This window comes from Argopecten irradians, chromosome 5 (genome assembly GCF_041381155.1).
Source record: "Argopecten irradians isolate NY chromosome 5, Ai_NY, whole genome shotgun sequence".
NCBI classification, from domain to species: domain Eukaryota; kingdom Metazoa; phylum Mollusca; class Bivalvia; order Pectinida; family Pectinidae; genus Argopecten; species Argopecten irradians.
Genome location: NC_091138.1, coordinates 5,455,556 through 5,467,412, shown reverse-complemented (window position 1 = coordinate 5,467,412; position 11,857 = coordinate 5,455,556).

Sequence of the window (11,857 nt, the reverse complement as noted above, 5' to 3'; positions counted from 1 at the left end):
CCAATTTCGAAGCAGCAATCCTAGTGGTCAACAACCTTATATGCTGAGTATATAAGGGTTGTTGACATAGTTATCAATGACATATTTCATAGAGAATGGTTTTGTGTTAATTCCGTGGCCTTGGCCTTTTGGCAGAATTTACGATGTGTCAAACAATATAGTAAACAAGATTGAATGATTTCTTTCCAATTTCAAAGATACATGAAGTCGCAATATTAGGTACCATAGGTGAGATACAGAAGAGAAAGATCACGTTTTGCTATGGAAATATCTATTTTATAGATATTGAGTAAGGATCAATCATGTAATTAGCATCTGCGGATGAAATTTCTGAAGAGGGATAAATTGCCAAAACGTACATAATCCAATTCTCGGATTCAGCTTTATTATTATCATCTTCTGTCATCACCCAATCCATTGGCCAATAGATGTTAACCAGATCCATGTCAAGGACCGTACCATCTGACTTCCTTGAAACAGCTACTTGAAATAATATTGATTCCATGCATTTTTTTATATATATATTGCGAAGACAAAATTAAGTTGATTACTCCAAATCAACTGACCTAAAAATACCACATCTGGTCAGCATAATTTATCATTCGACGAAATTTTTAATACGGACTCACTTATGGAAATTTGAAATACAAATGTAATTTTTTCATGGAGAAACTACAGTGTAGATGAACCCTATTGTAGCTAATAACAAGCCGACATGAATCAGACTTAGTATAAGTCTATATAAAAGTTGAAAATTTTGCAAGTTTGTAGACAGCTTTTGATTTGGTTTTATGGAACAAAAGGCCCAATAGGCCTGAATCTGTATAGTGTAATAATGGTTATTTTAAAAGAAATTTGAAGAATGGTACATATATATGTATTATCGTTTACATGTTATGTAAAATACATCTTTTACCGGTTGTTTTGTATTTAGATTACTAAAACGTATAAAATGGAAACGATATATAATTCTAATTAATTCTCAGACACATGTTATATGTACTCGCAACTCCAGAAATGGCAATAATACATGATAGTCTGGAAAGAGGCATGAAGCTCTTAAATAATGATGGAAAAGCCTATCTACATGTATTGATGAGGTTTAGGTTAAATGATATGATCGCCAAAATTCTGTTCCTTGCTATTTAAGAGTCGAAAACCATACTGTTTGGCAAACAGCCCTCGTTATCCCTCGACCCATCCTCGATACTCCAGGGGTTCCGTTCACTTACGATCTCTACACCCCTGGACTATATCATAGTGAAATTGAAGGCAGCTCAGCAAAAAACATTTGACCAATCACAGGCTAGCAAAGATTTCCAATGAAGACTACAGAGAGAGCGACGCCTAACATCAAAGCCACACAGTCAACCACAGTGTACCGTTATACGGCTCTTTTGATGTACATCGTCTGACTAAATTACCTGTTCTATTCTGTTGCCTCCAGTTTTACTATGAGATAGTCCAGAGGTGTAGAAATCGTAAGTGATCGGAACCCCTGGAGTATCGAGGATGCCCTCGACCATTCAAGGCTTTTGGGATATACATGTATGTATATAAAGGTAGGCACCGTTGATCACGTGTGCGTCAATGTCCTAGTAACAGCTACTTCATCATAACGTAGATGCGATGGTATCACATACAATTTAGACAAAGGCGTTATGGACATTAATAGAGAGATCGGACCGATATATAATTGAGCGTCTGACTAGACCACAGCAAAGATGTCATCTATTTGTTAAAGTGTTTGATATAAAATGTTTTCTTTGATAAGAATCAATTTAATACAATCGCTATAATCGTTACAGAAACCGTTAATTTACGCGAAAGATATGGCTGACTTTAGTTTAATAGCCTGTTTTGTCTGGTATATCAACAAACAACAAGTCTGGGAGACTACAGCACTAGCGATGGATGGTTATTACAATATGACAGACCATAAGTGTACTCGTGGGAGTTAACAATCCAATAGAACTTCCGTGGTGATACTCATTTACACGTAAGTGACGTCTATAACAGACGCCAATATACTCAATACAAGCGATCTGTGGACATTGTACTGTACGTGTACAGACATCAACTCTTGTATCGGGTTAACGTTGACATCTGTCTGGGTATCTGTATAATAAGTATATATACCGAGGAGCATCATAGCCTTATTATACCACAAGTCGTTGCCTGTCAGACAGCCGTCTAGAATTATGATACTTCTCTTATGCAGTTTAGGTCAATTTCACAAGCCACGTTATTAATTTGTCTTTTAAAGCAATTTTTCCCAAAGACCGATGTGCCGTCGTATTCATACTGGTAATCAATCACTTTTGTATGACTATGCATGAGCTTGTCATTCCATGCTTCTTCTAAAAGACCTGGACCCCTTTAACGTTGTCCTTATTCAAACACGTAACCTTTATTTTAACTAACTCCTACCATCCTATCCTACTTCTGGTGGAGTCAATTGGATTAAGGTCCTTAGAGTGTTCACAGAGGTAATCAAGAGAGAGTCACACAATCTAATCAGGCGTTCGACGATGATTTCGGTATTATGAATAATCACTAAAACCGTAATAAGACTAGAACTGCTGTGGGAAAGGACAGTTCAATTATAGCACAGTATCCTTGGAGAAACATGGTTGAGGGAGAACCTGGCGGAGATAAAAGAAATAGAAACGCTTAAGCTTTGTATTATTCAATACCCAAGAGTTACTGTTTCAAAAGTAATTATTGTGAAATCCATTATCTGAAATAACCGTCGTTTAGCCAAAAAATGTAAAGATATAATGCCTTGAAGTAAGGACGCAGCTTTTGAGAGATATAAGTTAAAGGCATAATAAAAACTTACAAAACCGCTGTTAGAAAGGAGAAAATCCGTTTTACCTGACTTATGTAATGCTCAGTAACTCTAAGTAGACATTATGTTTTGGTTAGAAAGAGGGGAATGCTTACGTGGAATGAAGTTGATATAGATACTTATCTACATCGTTAATTGATATTGGTTGATAACCAGTCACCAGACCTGATTGAATATAGTACCAATATAAACTCGGTCTCGACCATTTCAACGGTTTCCATTGCAACGTGCTTTCTTTAACATCAATCATAACTAAACTTCTATACCCTTACCGATATACAGTATGGCGGACTATGAGAGATTTAAGTAATGGTAATGTTACGTCTTTAACATCAATCATAACTAAACTTCTATACCCTTACCGATATACAGTATGGCGGACTATGAGAGATTTAAGTAATGGTAATGTTACGTCTTTAACATCAATCAACCCTTACCGATATACAGTATGGCGGACTATGAGAGATTTAAGTAATGGTAATGTTACGTCTTTAACATCAATCATAACTAAACTTCTATACCCTTACCGATATACAGTATGGCGGACTATGAGAGATTTAAGTAATGGTAATGTTACGTCTTTAACATCAATGATAACTAAACTTCTATACCCTTACCGATATACAGTATGGCGGACAATGAGAGATTTAAGTAATGGTAATGTTACGTCTTTAACATCAATGATAACTAAACTTCTATACCCTTACCGATATACAGTATGGCGGACTATGAGAGATTTAAGTAATGGTAATGTTACGTCTTTAACATCAATGATAACTAAACTTCTATACCCTTACCGATATACAGTATGGCGGACTATGAGAGATTTAAGTAATGGTAATGTTACGTCTCTAACACAATACTCCTATTAGTTCCCGGCTGATATCTAATGATCCCCCGCATCCGTCACGATGTTAAACTGGAAGTTTAGGTTTTGGTGTGTGTCATCCTCGATAATCCAGCTGTTACTATCACTGTAGCTTTATCCACCCTTGGGACAATTTCATTGTGCACTTGGAGGCGTTTCAGTAGAAAAAAAATCTGACAGTTATAACTCTACATAGACTTCCCTTGAAGACCACTGATAGCGAGCATGCAACTACATATACAAAGTCCTATTATAATAGTGTACAGTTATTCGATTCTTTTGAAGTACAGCTAGGTGCCAAACGTATTCGTACAGTGTACTTATTATTTTTCCCTATACATTCTATGTATTTGAACTTATTCTTTGATTTTTACTGATTTCAGCTATTGACGGATTTAAACCAAATTTGGTTTACTTACAGAGAATTGTCTACACTTTCAGCTCATGTTTTTCCTCAACACTCGGCTCATAATTTTTCTCAAATGTGCTATTTGAGAAAGCCGTATTTTATTACCAAGCAAAACTTTTTCGTTTTCGTTGCCATTTTTGGTGCACAAAAATAATAATATTTTGAAAACGAAAATATCGGAAAATTAAGCAAAAATTATGAGCTGAAAGTGTAGAAAAATTCTACAAGTATGTCTGGTTAAAATCCTTTAATAGATGAGATAAAGAAAATTGAAAGAAAACGTTCGTAGTGCTGTTAAAATCCTTTAATAGATGAGATAAAGAAAATTGAAAGAAAACGTTCGTAGTGCTGTCCAAACGTCCGCTGTACTAATCAAACCGTACTAAATGAGGGCGTGGTAGCATTTACCTTTATCCCTTGCTTACCAGAACTTTTTCTAAAAAAGGTTAAATCTCGCAAAAATGTCTGAAAATGGTGCAATTTGTAGCTCAACATTAAAAATTAAGGGTAGAGGTAGCATATCATTATGTCGTTATTCTAAGAAAAAATGTGAGTCTTGTTGATCCTAACTCCTATATTTTAAAAGAATACCAATGGAAAATAAATTCTGCAAACATCCATGCATATCCGCCACCTCATTAGTAAATTATGGCTTTAATCTCTCGAGTCGTGTATATGGTCAAAATGGCATAATTCCCATAAAATCCAGTATTTTCTCAATTAGATATTTTTGAGAGACTAACGCTCAAACGTGAGCACACGGACATGTTTGAACTCCTCTTTCCAAAAATCTATGCGAGATAAAATTTTAACTTCTCAGATGTGAACACCCTTAAAATTGTATTAACCTCTTCTAATGTGCCATACGTGTATCGTTGTCACAGGGTTTATATTCTTTACTGCCAATCCATTTGTCTTTCGAAAAATGTTCATATCGTTGGTTTTTACAGGAAACTTCTAAGGTACTGGTCAGGAATAGACAATTGTTTATTGCAGTCTGAGAAAATACTGTATTGTAGAGGTTCTGTGTTACGGTCAGGAATAAACAGTTGGTAACGTCTAAGAAGATACTATATATTGCAGATGTTTTGGGCTGCAGGCATTGATAAGGCCATATTTCCGTATGAATGATGTGATGGAATAAATCCTAGACACCAGCACCGCCCTCCTTATCAAATTACAAATGTCAAAGCACATCAGACTTTTGTTTGCTTCGCTTGGTAACACAACCATCAAGGAATGGTAACCTGATGAAGACAATGATCTCTTCATGTATAAACGAAGTTCAATGCTCTAGATATGGCGTTTTAGAGTTTGAGATAGAAGGCACCATCTCGTTATATACATTAGTACAATAGAGAAACAGTATAAATAATGCTTATTTTGTCCTAAACAATGTCTTACAATTTGAGATTTTATATTATCGAATTAGAAATTTTCTGTTTTTCCAAGATGCATGCAAATACATATTAATAGGATGGGATTACAGCCATGTGATCTAGAAATGAATTATGTCATAGAAAGAGGAGGAGCATTGCGTGGGTATGAACAATAAAAAGTTATTTTAAATGATGTTTTATTAAAGTAATTCATACGTTTACAACAGATATTCAATTCAAACGTATACAAATGGAATACGGACGTTAGTGACAAAACGAAATCGGTTGTGTTTTATCCTCCGTTCTTTTGATAGCAATTAAGTTATGCTTTCAGAAACGATACGATTACTTTTACAGAATTCTGATCAAACCAATGTCATTCAAATGATCTGTATATAGAAAGATTCTACAATATCTGTCTGAAGACACTTATGGTAAAGTAAGTTATTTAGCAGTTATCAAAGGAATTATATATATAAGGGAACATGCGTCTCATATGCTTTTAGAAAGCTGGAATTCTTGGTATTGGTAGAACTTATCCAAAATAAAAGTAAACGCATATGTGGTATAGTTACCGTTGTTTCTTTGTGTCAATACATTAAGGGATGCTTATGTGTTGTCGGACTTTAAAATCTCAGAGGTAAAAAGAAAAGTGACTAATTTTGTCTCGTATACTTGAGTACAGTCTGCACACCCTCTAATTTTGCGCCATGATATTTTATCAATGTTGAGGGACATTATTGAGATTGCGAACATGTTATCCACCAAAGTATAGGTTTTATCGTTAGTGAGTAGATTTTATGTACTCTTGTCGTCAGACAGTGATATCTAGATTACTACCGTTATTAGTTGTTCTTAACCGTGGCAATCGCGGGCTACACTGTACATTGCAAGGCATTCTTGCATTTATTCAATACCTCTCCATAAACTGAAGTGACCATTAAATTGGGAGCCGTCCTTTGAAATATGTTGCTTCTTTAAAACAAAACTTAAAGCTTCTTATTAGCGATATTATAAAATATTTACGATAGTAGAAAGTCCACAGGGTTCGGTATATATTTCTGTCACTAAATAATGACAATATATAATTTTAATGTATGTAACTGTAGTAGGTATAGGGAGCGTTTGTTTCTGCGGATTCGACTTAACAAAACATGCACATCGCGGCCTTTTTGGCCTTGTCATGTTAATTGCGGTTTTAAATGTCATGCAAATATAGCATATAGGAAGGCATTTCCATCATCTCAAATACGTCTATTATTTATCTTTGGGGAACGCTGAACATGAACTCCCAATTTTAACAGTTTTAACGCTATTCTCACTATATTCATATGGCGTAATAAAATTGGATCTGTACATTGGTATCAATTAGAACGCACCAATTTATGCCAAATTTGCAAAATTGAATCTACAGCCGCCATTTACATGACAAGGACAAAAAGGCCGCGATGTGTCTGCTTTTGTTAAGTCGAATCCGCACAAACAAGTGCTCCCTGTACCTACATGTACTACAGAGACAGATATTAAAATAAACCTAATGGTATGGCTATTTGGTGACATAAGTATTACCGAATCTTACCAAACTAAATTGTATAATTTCACAAACAACAACTTAATCTCAAAATCAACAGTAGTACTTAAAGTTGTATGGTCTATCACTTTCGCTCTTTTTGTCATAGTGGACCTGCTTGAGAGTTACACACATTTTTCTCTGTCTGTCCGAGGTTTAAACTTTCAAAATTTACCACTTTTTTTATTAAGCTACAGCACTGGAAGTATTTTCAATTATACAAGTAAAAAAATAGACTCGAAAGATGCCGAATCATTCCGAACATCGTCGCGACAATCTCGAAGTATCACGATCGCGAGAGTTGCGAAACCAAGAGAAAATGTCAACAATATTTCGTAAACAAAAATCATCAAGCTACAAGTCCATTTCAAATATCAAATATTTAAGTGACATCGTTACAGTGAAATTAGCATGAAATATATCTGTAAGTATATATTGCACTAATGGTCCAAAGTCAATACAATTTAAATTGATTGTCAAGTTCGTATACAGCTGCCTGGCTACAAAATGATCTCCCCTGTAATGTACTACTATATCATATTTTTGTTAACCGACACAGACATGTGTTTAACAAGAGGCCCATGGGTCTTAACGGTCACCTGAGTTAGAATATATAATTAAACAAATAATGAAACAAATTAAAGACATATAAACACTATATGCTGGGCCTTGAAGTTGGTCAGTGATTTATAAATTTGACTTTTTAGACTATGAAGAGTATTTGCTTCCATCAAACCTGTGAACTTAGAGGTATTTTTTGAAATTTTAATCATTTTGACCCTGTTTGGTCCTGCCTCTCTGGTCCCCCTGGGGGTCATCGAGGACGGATATGGATGTTAAAATGCTATATCTTAGGCTAATAATTCTAATCAAGTTTGACTAATTTCCTACGAAAATTGAGCAAATAATGTTCACATAATTGTTTGAGACCTGAAGACCTTTCCATCTATAATTATTTGAATCTACTATTTCCAGAATTTAAGAAGATTTTTGAAGTTTTAGCCTATTTCACCCTTTTTTAGCCCCGCCCCTCTGCCCCCAGGGGGTCGGACAGGACCAATGTGGATATGATATTAAAATGCTATCTCAGACTAATAATTCTAACCAAATTTGACTCATTTCCTATGAAAATTGAGCAAAAAATGCTCATTAATGTGTTTTTCCTATATAAACTATAGTAAACTTGACCCCCTCCCCAAGGGGGAAACATGAGACCCCAGGGTCATATAATCTACAATTTTTATAAAACAAACTTTAAGACCTTTTCATCTATAAAGTGTATTTGATTCTACCATTTCCAGAATTTTAGAAGAATATTTTTGAAGTTTTAGCCTATTTGACCTTTTTTGGCCCCGCCCCTCTGCCCCTAGGGGTTCGGCCTGGACCAATATGGATATGATGTTAAAATGCTTTCTCAGGTTAATAATTCTAACAAAGTCTGACTCGTTTCCAATGAAAATTGAGCAAAAAATGCTCATAAATGTGTTTTCCCTATATAAACTATAGTAAATTTGACCCCCTCCCCAGGGGGAAACGTGAGACCCCAGGGTCATATAATTCACAATTTTTGTAAAGGACCTTAAGACCTTTCTATTTATGAAAAGTATTTGATTCTACCATTTCCAGAATTTCAGAAGTAGATTTTTGAAGTTTTAGCATATTTGACCCCTTTTGACCCCGCCCCTAAGGCCCCTTGGGGACCCCGCCCCTAAGACCCCTGTTAATAGGATTAAATGGCCATCTCATACTGATAATTCTGACAACATTTGACTCATTTCCTATTACAGATGACCAAATAATGCTCAAAAATCTGTTTTCCCAATATAAACTATAGTAAACTTAACCCCCTACCCAGGGGGAAACTAGAGACCCCAGGTTCATATAATTCACAATTCTTGAAAAGGACCTTAAGACCTTTCTATCTATGAAGAGTATTTGATTCTACCACATCTGTGAGTAGAGAAGAAGATTTTTGAAATTGTACTCAATTTTACCCCTTTTGGCCCCTTCCACAACCCCCTGGGGGGTGGGGACCATATAACTCACAATTTTGATTGGCCTTATGCCTTAGAAGGTTTGTGCAAAATTTCATTGAAATTGATTCAGCAGTTTTGGAGAAGAAGTCGAAAATGTAAATTGTTTACGGACATACGACGCACGACGGACGACGGACCGGACGAGAACGGACAAAAGGCGATTAGAATAGGTCACTTGAGACTTCGTCTCAGGTAACCTAACAAAAGAAGGTCCTCACTACACTTACCATCACATCGACCCGAATATAGAGCCGTCTGTTATGGCTTTACCTTATAGATAAAAGACACAGACACAGAAAATGGACCACGGCTTTAATGACATCCGAAATGGTATTTATTACAATGTCTCCTTAGGTATCGATCAGCCACAAATAAATATCATTTTACATCCATCAATATAACGACTGCTCTTTTTATCTCCTTGTCGTCTCAGCTGATTTTGTTTCATTTTATTACATTATTATGTCAATTATTGAAAATATTAACAATATCAATGCTGTCAACAATTTGTGCAAGTGATATAAAACGACTCAATATCTGATGTTTTTGTCCATTACTACATATTAGGTATCCTACATCCGTTAGAAGGGATATAATGAACCTGAGAGAAGCAAGGCTGTAGAGTTCACAATTGCCTTGAAAAAATGCAATAACTGACTTACTTAATGCTCATAACCCTTCACTATTATGGTATCAAGAATAAATACTTACCTTTCCAAATTAGCACTTCACTACGTCGCTGTACCAGTTATATAATTATTGCTATCGTTGGTTACCTTGGTTCAATGATCATACAGTGATAAGGGAGCACTAGCGAGATAGTCTATGGTTCAATGATCATACAGTGATAAGGGAGCACTAGCGAGATAGTCTATGGTTCAATGATCATACAGTGATAAGGGAGCACTAGCGAGATAGTCTATGGTTCAATGATCATACAGTGATAAGGGAGCACTAGCGAGATAGTCTATGGTTCAATGATCATACAGTGATAAGGGAGCACTAGCGAGATAGTCTATGGTTCAATGATCATACAGTGATAAGGGAGCACTAGCGAGATAGTCCATGGTTCAATGATCATACAGTGATAAGGGAGCACTAGCGAGATAGTCTATGGTTCAATGATCATACAGTGATAAGGGAGCACTAGCGAGATAGTCTATGGTTCAATGATCATACAGTGATAAGGGAGCACTAGCGAGATAGTCTATGGTTCAATGATCATACAGTGATAAGGGAGCACTAGCGAGATAGTCTATGGTTCAATGATCATACAGTGATAAGGGAGCACTAGCGAGATAGTCTATGGTTCAATGATCATATAAAGTGATAAGGGAGCACTAGCGAGATAGTCTATGGTTCAATGATCATACAGTGATAAGGGAGCACTAGCGAGATAGTCTATGGTTCAATGATCATACAGTGATAAGGGAGCACTAGCGAGATAGTCTATGGTTCAATGATCATACAGTGATAAGGGAGCACTAGCGAGATAGTCTATGGTTCAATGATCATACAGTGATAAGGGGGCACTAGCGAGATAGTCTAACGATGAAGCTACCTGGAGTTTTGCTAAGTCGTTATTTTCTTTGTAAGATGCACAAACTGAAGTATACATTAAATAATCTATAATGCCTTTCCCTTTTTACATAAATAGAAAAATATCGTTTAAAAACATTTCATTGTAGACAATTCTTGAATTAATGTGCAAATTGACGTTTCGTTGTAGTATTACACTGTACATGAAAAAACCCACCAGAATGAATTGTTTCAATTCATGACATTTGTAGAAATCTAATATACATCCATTTTACTTGCGTCAAAATGCATGAAAATACAATATCAATATGATAAAAAGGCAATAGTCGACACGGTGTATGACCAATTGGACTTTGACTTAACTTCCTTGCACTGAAACTTATTCAAACATGTTTACATTAGTATGGGAGTTTTGATAATCAAACGCCAGTACAATAAAACATGCGAGGATGCGTTGATATGCAAGGACCAATCTTTGACTGAAGGTAAGTTTGGGGGTTTAAATGTGTGGACACTACATAATATCACGTTTCAAAAGGTTATCATGTTGATACAAAATAATTTGTAATCATTATAATCATTAAAAGAACTAATTAACAAAATCATATCAATTAATATATGTGAAAAAAGGGATGAAATGTTGATTTGTAAGCACATTTCCATCTGTCCGTGAATCATGTTCAAGCTCCAATCGCATAATCTTTCTGCAGAATGTTCTCCAAAACAACTCAGATTTCATACACGAGAGTACAAAGTTAAATAAACACCAATGCACAGATGGTTTTAGGCTATAAATTATAAGGATTGAATGATAATATAAGCCATTCTGCTCGGAAAATATGCCTGCAGTGGCAGGATTTTCGCCTACTTTCCATGAAACCTATCATTTTGAGTCACGTGATTTCGAAGCCTGATATTGTAAGGAATAGAGGATCTTACATGAGTGGCTATGTGATATGGAATTTATCAAACGAGTTCAGTAATTTGATATGCCACGAACCTTTAGGCGAGTGGCATATCAGATTATTTAACGAGTTTGATAAATTTCATATCACATAGTCACGAGTGTAAGATTCTATTTATCACATATGTGTAATGAAATTTATCAAAGTCGTTCCATAATTTGACATGCCACTCGCGTAAAGGCTCGTGCTTATCAAATTATTGAACTCGTTTGATAGAGTCCATATCACATAGTCACTCAT